At 42.4% G+C, this 17,117-nt stretch overlaps 1 protein-coding gene across 21 annotated transcripts in view; it reads left to right on the top strand.

Moving 5' to 3' along the window:
* The window catches only part of ZFHX3 (zinc finger homeobox 3), a 525,132-nt gene that overhangs the window by 190,449 nt on the left and 317,566 nt on the right, over positions 1–17,117 (top strand). For 14 of the 21 annotated variants that reach the window (XR_007410986.1, XM_049110732.1, XM_049110733.1 and 11 more), the window contains 2 exons: positions 8,633–8,723; positions 12,015–12,254. The exons of 4 other annotated variants lie outside the window; for them this stretch is intronic. The gene's annotated coding sequence lies outside the window, so the exon portion shown is untranslated. The remainder of the gene's footprint in view (positions 1–8,632; positions 8,724–12,014; positions 12,255–17,117) is intronic. 3 more of the 21 variants (XM_049110735.1, XM_049110730.1, XM_049110727.1) reach the window with 1 other exon arrangement.

The following is a 17,117-nucleotide window of genomic DNA, read 5'->3' as shown; positions in this document are numbered from 1 at the left end:
GATGACAAAGGAAAGGTACAGAGTATAAGAGAAAGTCCAAGGGGACCCAACTTACAGTTGAGTGAACCAGGGAAAGCCCCCCTAATAAGGCAACTTTAATCTAGGACTTAAATGAATAGGAAGTAGGTAAAGAAGTCCATTGATATCAAAAGCCCATGAGTCACCACGGTATTAAGCCTAACTTTCATATTTTACTGAAATAGGTCACTTCAAGATCAGAAGAGCTTTGGGATGCCTGGGTGGCTCAGTCAGTTGAGCATCCGACTCTTGATTTTGGCTCAGGACATGACCTTAGGCTCATGGGATATAGCCCCCACTCCTCAAGCTCAGTAGAGAGTCTACTTGTCTCCCTCTCCTTCAGCCCCTCCCCACAGCTCATGGTCTCGCTCTCTCTCTCTCTCTCTCTCTCCCTGAAATAAATAAAGTAAACCTGAAAACCTGAAAAGGAAAAGGGATTAGAAGTGTTTTGTGGGTATGTCTTTCAAACCTACAGATTTATAACCTGCACCACAAATAAGACAAGGAGGTAATAGTAGATCACTTCTAGGTTCTTAGTTAATTGTTTGAAAAGCTATAGGTGAGGTATTTGAAATTTAGAAAGTGCTCAGAGCATGGCATTCATCTCCCTGGAGCTTTTTTAGCAAATGTGGGGTCTCTCATATATGAATCCCCAACACCTAGCATGATTCAAAGTAGATTTACATAGTAAGTGCTCAATATACATTGAATGAAGGAAGGAATCCAGGAACAAACGAAATAACTTTTATAGGATGTCTTCTGTGAACCAGGCACTAGGCCAGATATTTTCACAAATATTCTCTAATCTCAACACCATAACATGATTGCACCTTTCTCGAGGCTAGGATTCTAACGTGCTGAACTGAACAATAGCTCTGAAAATAATGATAAAATATGACCCTAATGAAGTTTGGAGAAGCAGATGAGGGAGAAAGTGCTTTTCGGGAGCATTTTGAAATAGCAAGGGAAGATGCAAGCCAATGAAATGAAAAGGCACAAATGCTCCAAAGAGTCACGGAAGTGAGACCAGAAGGCTCTCATGGGAGGATGTGAGGCAGGATGGGCAGCAATGCTAAAACCCACAGAACAGTCTGGGCCCCTGCAACAGTCTGCAGAATGTTTTGTCGGTAGAGATGATGCAATTGGAGTGTGTTGTCCTTGAGACAAACAGTAAACATGCCCTCAAAAGTCTGGGTGGCGGATTGTGTTTGTAGAGAACAGAGAGAAATGAATTTGGGCTCGGTGGAACATTTAAGCGCAGAGAAGCTTCAGAAACAATAATGTTATAAGGCTAGCAGTTATGGGGCAGGTGGTCATAGGGCCATTTTCTGAAACAAATGTAATAAAGGGAAGTGTGAAGTAAAAAGTAGCTCTGAATCTCACTGGTTTGAGAAAGGACATTGAAAAAAGAAGAAAACTAAACACAGAATTTTATATTTTAAGGGGTTCCTCTAGTCTAAAAGAGACAAGTCTTATAGTGAATGATTCAGACAGGAGAGTGTAAACAAAGGCAGGAGTTTATGCTATCAAAGATGGGAATGGGAAACATAGAATCATCTTAGGCCCAGAAATCTCTACATTTAAAAACCATCCACAATAAATTGGGGATGAATGGAAAAAGGAAATGTCTGAATAGGTTCAAGGGGGTTGGAAAAAACCCAAAGGCAGAAATGATTGCCCCTTGTAGGGGGCTCTGCTTTTCCAGAGGATTTTCTGCAGAAATGGACCTGAGCTTAAACTTGGTGCTCTGTTCGGCTGAATCCCGGCAGTTCTGCGGGATGGTGACAAGTTCTATAATTGTCCCAGCTTTATTGTTTTTCCTCCACAAACCTATTTGTGAAAGTGCCATAAAATCGTCTTACCCAAAGCTCTCAGTTTCAGGAAATATGATACACCGCAGATCAGAGGAAATTAATATTTTTTTTTTATTTCGCAGCGTCTGGGCCCAAGTTCAGCACTGAAATGGTTAAAATATCAGCACATTTCACTGGTCTTGGGTTACTCATAAACATTCAGCAAAGCAATTTCACTCAATCGCACATATTAACTGCTTAAGTTCTTCTCTCCGAGGATGTGGGCTGTTATTTTATGCCAAAAGTCCTGTAATTAAGTTTGACATAAGCGCATGGATTAAATATGTGGTTGGGGCGGGGGGCGAGGAGTGGAAGGTTTTCTCCCCTCGCCGTCTTGCCATATGGAGACTGTAACCAAATAATGTGCAAAAATTTTTAAGAGAATTTCCAATCTTATTACTCACTGTTGTTTATCAGGTAAGTCACAAGGCCAATGCACTTACAAAACCAGTTTTTCTTTTCCCCAATCTGGCAATAAGAACAACACAACAGTATTCTTAAAACAGCCCCTGGCCCTCATAGTACAGTCTTTATAAGGCAGACCACAGGACAGCTACTAAAACCCCTCTGATGGGCAAGCAACTGTGGCTGTCGTTTGGAGCTAATTTGTCGGACTGATCATCCAGGCATCTATTTTGAAAGCGGAGACCATGATGAGGGTGTGATGCATCGCATTGCTTTGTCAGTGATGGGAAGGCCTGCACCATTCAGATGCACTTCATGCTGTGGGGATTTATATCATGTCCAGAGTCTCCCTGTCCAAAGGGTCCTCAGGTGACTCTGAAAAGGCCCAAATCACTTAAGCAGCATAATAACAAATTTACTTTCAATTTCTGGCCATATTCATGAAGGTTACTTGTGGTTTGAGATATGAATGCCCTTATTCCTCCTTTCCTAAAAACAGCTGAAAAGAGTTTTTTGAAATGTTGGAAAGAGAAAACATCCTTCTTGAGTCCCCCCGCGCCCCCCCCCACATCGGAGGGAGCGCCCAAGAGATTACCCCGAAAAAGGAAGTTAAGCGGCAGGCTACCTCCTACCTTCCATCCTGTTAGACTTGCTCTAGTGCTCTTACCCAATTCTGGATCTTTCCCTTCACTGGTTGAACTGAGTTCGCTACCTTCTTGGTGGCTTCGTCCTGCTATACCTTCTTTAAAGCGTCAAAGCACATCATCCAAATCACTGCCACCCTCAAGTTCTTTATACCTCACCATCGCTCTGAAGAGTCTCATCGTAACTGTTCCCAGTTACCTTCTGCTGTGTCCGTATAACTCAGCCCTGAATCTTCTCCTTTCGGAAGGCCACCGTCTGAGCTTCTCAGAACATTGGAAACCCCATAAATCCCCATGTTGTGCTAACTTCTCGAGTGGACTTCTGACCATTTTAGTGTGTCCATTTTTATTTTATAATAGGTGGCACAAGCTGAGAACAGTGTTGAGATAAAGCCTTGATATTTGCTACAGAGGAGTGAGAATAATTTACTTAGGTTCAGCACAACCCTCTGTATTCCCCGTAATTTGAAGGAATATCTACAATATCATTCAAAAGCCCATCCCAAACCCTTCAGGGATGTTCTTGTTTCTTAGTTTATCTTCCTCATTTTATAACTTATATTTCTGCTCATTAAATTACATAAGCCTGTTACTAGGTCCACAGCCTTAATGTATTCCAGGCATTCTGAATTGTACTGTACTCTTCTGTATTATCCCCCCAATCTGGTACAAAATAGAATTACCTTCGACTCTACTATCCGTGTTATTGTTGGAAATTGTCTGATTCTCTTAAATGGTTTTCACTTTTTCTTTGATATCTTTGGTAGTTCTTTTTTATTCTCAAACCTTACTCTCTGGAGGAGCCAGTTCATAAGACTTGTCTAAGAGAGCTGATGAAATGTGCACCCATGTCCTGGAGCTGGGCTGCCTCGGTCATGATGGGTGGGGGGAAAAGACAGAGTGGATTGCCCCTCCCTGAGTCTGGTCTGATGACTTGAAATTAATGGGACTGACCCAAGGCACTCTGAGGGAGATGGGCGCATTCCACTTTCTAACCATGTCTGGTTGCATTCTCCATGGACCCGTCTGCCACTGTCTTCTATCAGTATCTTATTCCTCCATAACAACTCCAAAAAGAAGGGAAAGCCAGGCAAGGGTACAAGACTGGGCACCAGGTGGAGTGTGGCTGGGGCTGCGTGAGACTGCCCTGAGTGGGACATGTGTGGTATGTGAAGAACCCAGGAGCCCCAGCAGAGTTGTACAGTTCTTCTCAGAGGCCTGTTGAAAACCTTCTGCACTTGAGCCTTTCTCATCTGTGTCTCCAAGTAAGAATCTAACTCCATTTTTCCTCTTAGATGCTATCAGGTCTTGCCTCCAGGCTGGGATAATTCTAGCATGGATCATGTATTCCTCCTGCATTCCCTGTCTTCCCTCTGATGTACCCATGGGACTGAGAATCTATTGGGGATGTTTGAGGTCTGTGCTCACAGCTTTCTAAATCTGGCAGTTGCCCCACTGAAGAGGATGGTCATTTTCTCTGCAGTTGATGCATAGTGTTTTTTCAGTTCCAGTCTTCTTGAGTATGATTCGAAATTACACACCCCCATGCTTGTAAAGGAGTCGTGGAACCTAACAGTGCAGTGAATAAGAATGCAAGCTCTGAGGCCCGACCACCTGGGGTCAAATCCAAGCTCTGACATTTATTAGCTGTCCGACCTCAAGCATGTTAACTTAACCCTGGTGACTCATTTGCCTTATGCATATCACAGGGAATAATAGAACATTCCTCATGGGGTCTTTGTGAGGATTAAGCACATAAGGGGTTAATGAGAGAGCCTGGCCCATGGAGAGCCTTCAGTAGGTGTTGGCTATCTTCCAAATATTCCAAGTAATGTCAGCTACATTGTTTTTGGTTTGAGATGAACTGGTCCTTCAAAGACCTAAGATATTCAAGCTCTCGAGAGGATGAATGCTGAACACATCCCTGTCTTCAGGTTGTACTTTTCTTGACAGCATTTAAATATAACCTTTCGTCAAAACTAACAGTCAACCCATGACTCAACCTCTCAAAGCCTCGTATTATTTAAGGACATGAGGACTCAGGAAATGGAAACACCAATGCAAAAATTAATACAAGAATTTAATTTCAAAATGCTTATTGTTTCCTCTGCTGGATATAGATACAAATTACAGTTCTCATATGGGTTTCCCATAGAGGCCAGAAGCTTGCTAGAGTTTCAGGGTAAACCAGCAGCTCTGCAACCTCCAGCAAGAGCTTCATCCAGACTCCTGACCCTTAGCTGCCACACTGGGGTGATTCACTGTGCCATGCCTACCTCACAAGGCTGTTCCAAGCAAGAGAGTAAAAACATTTGGAAATATAATCGTTGTTATGAGACACATAGTTTCTATTAAATAATGTATCTTAAAATCAATAATACCATTTTTTAAAACTTATGTATTTATATTCATGCAGAATATTGCAACATACTCTGGAGGACTGCCTTTCTCCCATCTCATTGTCCAGGTGTCCTTTTCTAATGCCCAAAGTAAGCCTCACTTCTAAAAAGTCACCCTGCACATAGACATACAAATGCAACATTACATTTTCTCTCTTTTGAACTATTAGCTCACTACTGTCATTTTCACTTGCTTTGGTACTTAATTATCTATTCCAGGAGTCAGAGGGCTTTTCTCTAAAGGTCCGGATAGCAAATATTTTAGCCCTTGTGATCCATACTATCTCTGTCATAACCACTTAACTCTGCTATTGTAACACAACAGCACTGTAGACAATATATAAATGAATGGGCATGACTGTTTTCCAATAAAGCTTTATTTACAAAAACAGGTACGACCCATGAACCATAGTTTGCAACTTCTAATTAATAGCCTGAGTTGTTGTTGAACATTTTTATTTGTGCCTCTGTAGTCTACCCAACTGGACTGTCAGAACCTCAAGGACAAGAGTCTTAATTAGGTGTTTGTAATGCCCCACTTCCCATTTCTCCTGAGCCTAGCACCTGGTTCAGTACATACCTGTTGGATTAAACTATCTCATGGGAAAATTGTATACTTATTGTGAGTGAATTAACTTAGGCAATCAAGCCATGCTGAAAGCCCTAAAGAGTTAAATCAGGGAAAAGAGAAATGTTGTCCCTATGGAAGGAGAGACAGCCATCTGCACGTCAAACATATGACTGTAAGAGAAATGTTGCCCACTGATCACTGTCAGATCCTGAAGGAAAAGCTATGGAAAACACCTGAAGACCACATGTTCCTGGAATTTGAGCTCTGTGCATGAATAATGTCATAGAAGACCCAGAATATGGGTAGCCTGACTCTTTCCTAAGGACATAGTTGTAACTCTGAATTTACAGACAGTCACTATTCTTTGAAGGTAACTCTTTTATTATTATCCATAAACTTAGAATAATAATAACAACTTCACTGTTGTTTCCCATATAGATTTATCTGAAAATAAATATTTTTATTTGTGGAAATATGATACTTCAGCGGCAGGGAGAATAGTGGTTAAGAAGAGCAGGACCTAGAGTTACATCTCACTCAAACCTATGAGCCTTTGAGTAAGTCACTTAACCTCTCTAAGCTTCAGTACTTCCTTCTGAAATGGGAATCTGGAGAGGGTTAAATGAAACGACATATATGAAGAACTTAGTATAGGGCTCAGGACTGAGTGAATACTCAGTAATTATTAGCATCTAGTAATAGCAATAGTAGTAGCAGTCAAAATCACAAGACTCAACGATATTTCTTTAAACACAAACATGTGGCCTAAGGATTCCATTCCTAAGCACACCCAAGAGAATTGAAAACTTATATGCACAGTAAAAAATCCATATACAGAGAAACCTGTACAGGAATGTTGATAGCAGCATTATTCATAATAGCCGAAGAATTGAAACAACCAAATGTGCAACAACAGTCAAATGGATAAACAAAATGTGGTATATCCATACAATGAAATATTATTTGGCCATTAAAAAAAAAAAAAACAATGGAGTGCTGATGCACACTACAACATGGATGAGCCTGGCAAACATCATGTTAAGTAAAAGAAGCAAGTCACAAAAGACCACATTTGTGTATATAAGTTCATTTATATGAAGTGTCTAGAATAGGCAAATAGGTAGTACAGAAAGTAGATCAGTGGTTGCTGGGGGCTGGGGATGGGTGTGATGTCAGGGTGAATGTGGAATGACTGATAATAGGAATGGAGTTTCGGGGGAAGGAATGATGAAAATATTCATGGGGTGCCTAAGTGGCTCAGTCAGTTAAGCATCTGCCTTCAGCTCAGGTCAGGATCCTGGAGTTCCAGAACTGAGCCCCAAGTCCAGCTCCCTGCTCAGCAGGAAGTCTGCTTCTCCCTCTGCCTTTTACCCCATCTCGTGCACTCTCTCTCTCTCTCTCTCTCTGAAATAAATAAATAAAATCTTTTTTTAAAACTCCAAAAATAAATAATGGTTATTGTTGAGCAACCAAAAATAAATAATGGTTATTGTTGAACAACCCTGTGAAATACTAAAACCACCTTAAAAGGATAAATTTTATGGTCTGTAAATTATATCTCAAAGAAACTCTTTTTATTTTTTTTTTAATTTTTTTTAAATGTTTATTTATTTATGATAGTCACAGAGAGAGAAAGAGAGAGAGGCAGAGACCCAGGCAGAGGGAGAAGCAGGCTCCATGCACCGGAAGCCCGATGTGGGATTCGATCCCGGGTCTCCAGGATCGTGGCCTGGGCCAAAGGCAGGCGCCAAACCGCTGTGCCACCCAGGGATCCCAAAGAAACTCTTTTTAAAAAACATTTTAAAAAAGTAAATTAACTATCCTCACAAAAAGCAATCTGTAATATATAACTTTTTTCCCCTTGATATGAGCCAGAAGTTTATAGTTTAAGAATTCTACACACACAAAAAATGTGTCATGTGCAGATAGATTTTAAAAGCAGATTACTTATGGGGCACCTGGGTGGCACAATCAGTTGAGTGTCTAACTCTCGGCCCGGCTCAGATTGTGATCTCAGGGTGGTGAGATGAAGCCCCACATAGGGCTCCGCACTCAGCACAGAATCTGCTTGAGTTGCTCTCCCTCTGCCCCTCCCCCTGCTTATGCTCCAGCATGCTCTCTGTCTCTAAAATAAATCAATAAATGTAAAGAAAATAAAGGCATTTTAGCTATTAAGTTCGTACATCCATGATGTTTAAATGTACTCATCAAGGATGTGTATACATAATCTTCATTTATAAACTCCAGTTAGTTGTAAGAATCACTCAGTCAGGTCACCTGGGTGGCTCAGCTGGTTAAGCATCTGCCTTACTCGGGTCATGATCTCAGGGTCCTGGGATCAAGCCCTATGTTGAGCTCCCTGCTCAGCAAGAAGTTTGTTCTCCCTCTCCCTCTGCTCCCCACCCCCAAACACACTCATGCTGTCTCTCTCTCTTTCTTAAATAAAATAAATACATAAAAATCCAAAAAGAAAGAAAGAAAGGATCAGTCAAATTCAATAACTGTGTTGAGAACCTACTGTGGGCTGTACATTAACTAGGACATAGAGACATAGGGGAGAATAAGATCCTAGGATCATGAACATTTATGGTTCCGTAGGTCTCTTTGCACATCACACCAAACAGGGTGATTTCATCTCATTCCGCTTTTCTGTAGTTTCTGTATCATAAGAACAATTGCATTTTTTCTAAATAGCCATCATATTACCCTCTTAAATCTGCCCTTTCACATCCTTCTCCTCAGGGGAGGTCACCCCCATCCCCGGTTGAAGAATCATCATTCTGGATTCTAGAAGTTTCAATGAGTTCAGAATCCCTTAGTTTTACAAAAAGAGGTAAGGAGACTACCAGGCCATGTATGGGTTATATTTTTTCACTTGGGGACCTGCAGTAAATGAGAGATTCTCAGACTTTTATGAACCTAAGAATCCCCCAGGAACCCCAGGCAGGTTCCTGGGCCTCAGCTACAGAAAGGCAAATTCAAGAGGTTCGAGGAGGAGACCAGGAGACAGAATATTTAGCAAGTACCCAAGTCACTCTGATGCAAGAAGGCATGAACCACACTTTGAGAAATGTCACGCTCAATGTTGGAAACCAGTGAAAGCATTGCCAGATGTTTACTGTGCACCAAACTTAAACACGCACATTCTAGGCACTTTGGGTGATACGAAGACATAGAGTCTCCACAAGGAGCACATAACCAGGTCTGGAAGACCTGAAGGACACAAGCATGATAACTGACTGCCTGCTGGACATGATCTATAACAAATGAGTGGCCAAGCCCCTCGAGGCTGTAAGAATTCAGAAGAGCACCACAGCCCCATGGGCCCCAGTGGCTGAAGACCCTTACAGAGGAGAGAGCTTACTTAAGCCTAACCATAAAAGGTAACTGAGATTGTAAAGAGGTGAATAGAAGGATCTGATGCAGACAATGGGGGAAATTTGTCTCAGAGAAGTTGGCCATAGTATGTTTACGTGAGGAATAAAAAGAAGCCCCATGGTAAAGCAGAGTGAGGTCAGATTCTGGAAGGCCCTAAATGCTTTTCCAAGGGACAGGGATTTTACCCATTGTGGATAGGGACCTACTTTCAAACAAGAAAGTGGCAAGCTGAGATCAGGGCTATGAAAGGCTTCATCCAATAGTAAGTCACTGTGAGCATTTTCAGAATGAAGTGACACATAAATAATGAAGTAATAGCAGGACAGAAGTAGAATCCAGAATGGACTGAAACAAGGGAAGACTAGAGATGAGAGAATTGTTTGGAGGGTCTAGGTTTAATCCCCACAAATAGCTTCCCCCCCTCCCAAACAGCCAGAATTCCTATTATACTTAAAAGGGAAAAGCAATGTTGATATTATTTCTTTCTTACACTCACAATAAGAGAGATGTTACTTGAAAGATGCAATCCAGGGCTCCTGGGTGGCTCAGCAGTTGAGCCTCTGCCTTTGGCAGTGATTGCAGGGTCCTAGGATCAAGTCCCACTTCAGGCTCTCCATGGAGAGCCCGATTCTCCCTCTACCCATATCTTTGCCTCTCTGTGTATGTCTCTCATGAACAAATAAATAATATCTTAAAAAAAAAAGAAAGATGCAATTAGGAAGTAAGATGAGAATAGCAATAATAAAGGACACAACGATGGAAGAAAGGATTTATTTAACCAGCCTCGGAGACAGAAAACAATGCCTGGAAGGTGAGACAGAGAAAGGCATGGAAAGCCATGTCTTCTCATCCTTAGGACCTCGCTCATGAGAGCTGGGAGGAGCAGCATAGCTTCCCAGGAAAATGGTCCACAAACACGAGAAGCAACCTTCGCAAATGACCACAATGACTACTCAGGAAAACTTGGTAAGACTCTTAATCAGAAAGGGAGAGCTGTCATTGTGTAATAGTTAATAATCCTAAATCCAAACAATGCCTTGTGTTTAAGGAACTATGTCCTTTGCAATAAAGCTTACAAGAGAAAAATAACAAGGCACTTGGTTCAGGTCTGTTACACAGCTTTTGCCATGTAACCAACCACCCCAAAACTCAGTAGCTTAAAACAGTAAATCATTTCTCACAGTTCTGTGGGTAGGCGGGACAACACACCAGGTCGGAGTTGGTTTGACTACAAGGGATAAACAAGAATGGCCTTGTTCTCCTGCGCTGGGCTCAGTGTCAGCCCAAGTGACTCCCCACCCCATGACAGACTCGCCAGGGCTTCTTCACATGGTGGCCTTGGGGTTTCAAAGGGCAGCAAGAGAACCAGCCTCAGGTCTCAAGCAGTTTCGAAGCCTCGTTCGCCGTTGCCCCGTTGGCCAAAGGTCACACAGCTAGACCACAGTCTTGGAAGGCTCTGCTTGAGAGCACAGAAAGAAGGGGGACTGTCTGGCCATTTGTACTCTGTCTAATATATCATGCTCCTCTAAAGGAAGTGGCAACTGTCTGCTTAATCTTGCTTAAAGGATCTGGAAGGATAAGGGTCCATGTGGGCTTATGCTGTACTTGTCTGAAAGCACATATTTGAGCTGCTGTGAAAGAAATTCATAAATATGTATTACTGATTTTTACAAAGTCTTTTAAAGAGGAGGAGAGAGAAAGAAGGAAAGAGGTTCTGAAGAAAGGAAGGAAGAAGGAGGAAGACATCTTTCTTGGCATATCCAATTTTATTCCTTTGCATTGCCAGAACACTACCAATCCCATAAAGATCCTAAACTCTCTGGTTGTCATTACTTGTCTTGTAAAATAGCCTCCTATCTCCCACACTTCCTCATGGGTCAGGCCTCGGCGCTGGGAGGCGCTGGGAGGCGCTGGGCCGTGTGTGTGTCGGGGAGGCCCCAGTAGGGGAACAGAAGCCCACATTTCCATTCCACACAGTGGTAGTGCTTCAACTGCTGGCGCAGCGTCAGGAAGGCCGAAGATGCAGACCAGCAACGCCCCATTCTTAGGACATAATTAATGCGCTGTTAATTTTTTTTTCATCAACAAAGGATTACCAAAATACCGCATGATTTCCTTCAAAAATGTGACCCTCCCTTTCCTGTCTCATTTTTCTTTTCCTGGATCTGAACGTGGTTTCCATTGGCCTCACGAAAACAGTCATTTCTGTTCATTTTCCTCAACTTGTCTCAGCTCCTTGATCTTAAGGAGGGCAGACAGGCTAAAGCCAACTATCAGTAGAAATTTGAAGGACTGCTTCTCTCACTCAGAGCTCTTCTCAAAAAGTGCTTCTCCCCCCTTGTGAAGCCAGTGGCTTCCTCTATGTCCCACAGCAAACCTCATGGTGTTATAAAAAGCCAACTAACTAAATAATGCCATAGGAATCTTAATGACTAGGGTTATTTGGCCAACAACATTACACAGTTTTTTCCTCTCAGAATTCAAGCATTTAAAATTACAAATATCCCATCCAATTCAAATTTAATTACCAGTGTTCAAACTTTAAGAACTTTCTCGTTTTCAATTATGTATAATTGGAAATAATGAACTACAGCTAAAAGATGGTGATTCGGCTCCTTTTTTTAAAGGGGGAGCAGGAAAGTGGCATAATTGTTATCTCTTCCTGATAAAAAATTTTTCTTGCCGACTGCCTTTTTTTTTTTTTTTTTTTTTTTTTTTTTTTACCAAACTTCCCTAAATCCCCCAGGCCAATTTCTCCACGTTTATTTATCATCAACCACGAATGAAAACTGTGATGAGTCCTGATGTCTAAGTTGGCCATAGACACTGTAGTTTCCAGAACAAAAGCCCATGTCTGAGAGCCGAGCCAATGCAAGCTTTGACAATGGCAGAGGGCATGTGAAGTAAGAACTGTCACGGAAAACCCAGGATTTAACAGTCACCAGCAGCCCAAAGAAGCTCGGAGCTACTCCGCACGATCTGTTGGGTGAGGAAAGGAAATCGGATGGGTGGCAAGGAGGGGCCCCACAGTACGTTTGGGGCTTCCAAATGATCCCACTCACAACTTGTTCTCCTTCCTGTCAAAGGCTAGACTTTAGAGTCAGCCACTTCTGGTCATGCTCCAGAGACGTGGCCTCTGAGAAGGCAGGGCCGGAAAGCAAAGCCTTCCCTCAAGACAGCCCTCCCTGTCTGGGGACTGTCTCCTTGAAGTAGGGATGGGTTCATTGTTCTCAGAAAAACCATTTCAATACTGTGCAATCTCGTCCATTGTCTCTAATGACCATCTTTTAAAAAAAAAAAGAGAAAACACCCTCCCCCCCAGTTTTTTTAGTACTCCAAATCACTTCTTGAAGTGAGAACCACCCACCTGTCAAATAGCTCTTATAATAACCAGAAAAGAAAGTTTCCCCGTACGTGTGTGGACACATGTCCATACATGTGTGCGTGTGTTGTTATTCCACTAGCATCCATCAGAATGGGCCACATCTTGTCACCATGGGCAGTTCTGTATACATGGAAGGTTGAGGAGACTTTTCTTTCCACTCAACTTTCTCTCTGGAAACAAGAGTCCTTGTGTCTGGGAGATGCTCCCAAGTTTCATGCAGGAACAACATCCTTTCTATTAACCAGGAAAACCTAAAGCTCTAAGGATTATTCACCTTTGAATGTGTGCTATTTTGGCTCTGGAGTAATCTGAACTCTTTTTGAGGCGGGGGGGTGGTATCTATGCCAACTGAAAAAAAATCCCACTTTATGCTGGGATTGTATTCATGCGTCTTTCTTTCCATAATCTTACTTTGCAGTTTCTTTTTTTTTTTTTAGTCGACTTCACTGCACTCGTCTCCCCCATTCTTTACCCACCTTTAGTATTATAAGGTTTTCTGAAGGCTGAGCATTTCAGATCTGACTCACACTGTTTCCCCAGAATGTATTTCTGTTTACCAAAATCTCAGATTACCATGGCAACTATCAGGAGTCCCTAAAATGTATGTTGCCTTTTCTGTGCTCAACCTAGAGCCGAGTCACTGCAAATGGTCACAGGGATGACATAAGAATTACATCCATGGGGGAGCAAAGAGCCGCCCACCCTCAGCATCACCAATTTCTTTCCATTTTCGTGTGTCTCGGGGGAGATCGAATGGCAAACCTAGGAGGATAGTAAACTTGTCAGGACAGACTCTTGTTGTTTCGCAGACAGGGAGCCACTGACTGTCCTGTGCTGTGTGTGCCCTGTCAGTGGTTCAGGACAGAGAAGAGGAAACGCTGAAAGACGGAACAGGAAACAGATGGGAGATGTGATCTCTCCCAGCTCCCCAAATTCTGAAAAACCTCAGACCAGCCTGGTTGCTTGAAGATTAAGACAAAAAAGTGAGATCTGTGCCTTTCCCAAAGAGGGGCCAGCAGAAGCGGGCACAGCAGGGAGTCCTGTCACAGGGACCCCAGATCCCATTGGCTGCGGTTCAGGGCCAAGGGGAAGTGAGAAAGCTCCATCGAGACTGAGCCAACGTGGGCCTGGAGGTGGGGAGGAGCCTTACACTCTTGCAGGGGGAGCCTCAACCCTCGCTTCATGTTGACAGCTGAAATCTCTGTCATCATGTGCTTTGGGGTTAAGAATACTTCTTTCTTTACCAAGAATTAGGAGGTGTTTACTAAAAATTAGGCCTGCAGGAGCACCTGGCTGGCTCAGTTGGAAGAGTGCCCCTGACTCTTGATCTCGGGGCCGGGGGTTCAGGCCCGGGGGTTCGGGCCCCATGTTGGATGTAGAGATTACTAAAAAGCAAACAAACAAACACCAAAAAAATTAATGAATTTTAAAAATAAAAATTAAATAAAACCTTAAGTCTGTAACGGTGGCCAGAGGAAAGGGAGTCAGTCTTCCACCTCTGCAGGCTTTAGGGATCATGCCAGGAAAAGGAGGGAGCAGAGTCTGGAATCCATGGGTTGGGATCATTTTCAATGATTTCCCTCCCCCAACACAGAGACATCAAAGAATCTAAATGGCATCCTTCAAATTCACTTGAAGGTGCAATTATTTGTCCAAAAATGATTCCTATGCCTGCGTTCAGAGCTCTGGGAGAAATTCTTGAGGTGATTGTTTCCCGGGAGGAGATTAGGACGCACATCCAGCCTAGAAGTTTCCTTTGCTTCACTGGTTTGGCAAAGAGGGTGTGGGAGGAGGGGGAGAGGGGCAGTGATCCCTCCCGAACCACCAGCAAGTTGAACCTGCTTTCTGAGGAGATGCTAAAATCCCAATAGCAACACCATCCAAAAATCCCAGACACCCCTCCCCCTCCCAGAACACCACATCTCACTTGTGACCTTGTACAGCCTGTGGTCAGGAAAGAGCCTTTGAACACATCTCCAGAGCTGCCACGATGAGAAGGTCTTTGATTACTCAGTTCAGCTGGTCCTCCCTCCTCTGTAATTCCCTACTTCCCTCCCTCAGCCCTCTTCACCTTGTCCGGTAGCCCAGGCAGGTTTGGGGGTTTTTTCAAGGCAACCCATTTTTTTTTCTCTTTTCATTTTCCTATAGCATCCTAAACCTCAAGATGCAGTTAACGCTAATCCTGATTTATTTAGGGTTTATCTGCATTATTAATTCTGATCATGAAAAAAAAAAGTGCTCCAGGCCCTGGTTTGTATACAAAGTTTGGGTGTTTGTGAAAGGGGCCAGCAATCCCTGGGAAACCGATTTCCTTTAGCCATCTTTTAAATGCAAACAACTCTTTTGCTAGATTGAAAATATTTCTTGAGATGGTCCTCTCCTTAACAATTTCATTTATTATTATCCAACACCTCCCCCCCAACACCCCGCCAGTCAATATCCTTTGAAGCTGCTTCCTGCATTAATCTGGACTTAATATGGATTTAAACATTTACAATGGAAAATAATTTGGGTTAAAAAAAATAATCTCCCCTGATAAAGCTAGAAAACCCCCACGACTGTCAGCATCTCTGACAGCCAGGAATAGAATGAGATTCTTGAATATGCATATTGAAGAAAAGGAGCAGCAAGTCTACCAGGGTGTATGTTATATTTTATATTTGTCAGCTGTTATGACTGGACTGGAGCTGAGTGATATCCCGGGTCTTGACTTGTTGTTTGAATGAATTCATCATCACTCAGAACATAGGAACTGTTACTTGGTACCCAGAATATACTCAAAAATGCCTTCCGTTGGAGTGAAAGAGAGCTGTCTCTCAGAGGTAACAGCCTGCATCCATCACTCCCAGCCGGGCTGCTCAGGAGCTAGGGGGTTCCAATGCCCCCTCCACCATCCTGTCCAGTCTTGCATTTTCCACTTTACTGACCAGTAGAACACTGGAAATAGAAAGTTCATATTTCTCTGGGCAGTCCCCCAGCGTGGCCACTGTTATCAAGGGAATTCATCCTGGATGAAGGAGCCCAGGGGACTGGAATATTTTCATAGGAACTTAAAGGAATTCAAATCAGACCTCCAAGTCTGTTTTGTCAGATCTTGGAACTTCAGGCTGACCTACAAAGGTTTTGATTTCTTAGGGTCTTGCAGAATGAGGCTAGACTAACCCCAAGAAGCACCCCCTTTCAGGGATGGGAAATAATGTGGCATGGATGCCATCATGCCTCATTCCTATGCCCATGGCAGATATCACTGATCAATCCCAACATCCTCTTCCATTGAGCCAGAAGGCAGCCCCTGCATCCTTCTCAACACAAGGCCTCAGGAGGCACTGCCTCTTGTTTGGGACACACATTGAGAGCTACTTGCCGTTGCTGCTGGGCCCTGTACTACTACTTCAGAAGACTCTGAGCTGATCTCCAGGCTTTCAGCATTCCCCTTCAGCCTAGCTTGTGCACCGATACTGGTTGTGTTCCTGTTCTAGAGAATATGGCCCCGTGGTGTTAGAAGCAAGTCTGACGTGAGGGCATATAAATTCATTGTACAAATTTTAGAAAAGGCAGATATACAAAAAAGTGGACAATTAAAATGACATAATTCCCTTAGGATATACATATTGATGTATATGCTTCTCTTTTTATAAAATATTTCTTTTTTTAGTGTTAAAAATTCACATATACTTAAAAAGTGAGTGAATTTTATAAGTTCTTACCTATAAATTGCACCTTAATAAGCTGATCACCTATCTATATATTATACATTTAAAAAAGTGTATGTAGTGCATCTGAACTTTCCGTGCATTTTAAACCAAAATATGGGTTTCATATTTTATATATTCTATTGAAGAGTCCATAAACGTTATTATCTGTACACTTTTAGATCCTAAAATATAGTTGAACAGTCTTAGGGCATATACCTACACTTCCAGCATTCCAAGGATATCTCCATGTGTTTGCCCATTCTTTTTTAAATTTCTTAACAGCTTTATTGAGGTAAAATTTACATCCCAAGTAATTTACCCAAAGTGTGCAATTTCATGGTTTGGGGTATATTCACAAGCTTTTAACTAATATTTTTAACTAGTATTTTTTTGAAGTAGGCTACACACCCAGCATAGGGCTTGAACTCACAACCCTGAGATCAAGAGTCATCTGCTCATCCAGGCACCCCTAATTAATATTTGATTTTGCACTGTTTTGATAAAGATGCGCAAATGTTTTTCCAGTTTATTTCATGTATTTTTACGTCTGTACCATGCTATTTTATAAGCCAGCCCAAGACAGGAACTATGCGCTCTATTTCTTTTCTGTTATGATAATAATATTAATTAAAATTACATCAGCTGTTATTTACTATGTATTTTTTTATTTCATCTGCAAAACAATCCTGTGAGGTAGCTGCTGTTATTTTCATTTGCTGTTAGGGAAACTGAGGCTCAGGATGATGAAGAAACTTGCTGAAGGCCACTC

The sequence above is a fragment of the Canis lupus genome, chromosome 5, assembly GCF_003254725.2.
Source record: "Canis lupus dingo isolate Sandy chromosome 5, ASM325472v2, whole genome shotgun sequence".
Lineage (NCBI taxonomy): Eukaryota > Metazoa > Chordata > Mammalia > Carnivora > Canidae > Canis > Canis lupus.
This window is presented reverse-complemented; position numbering and strand designations above follow the sequence as displayed.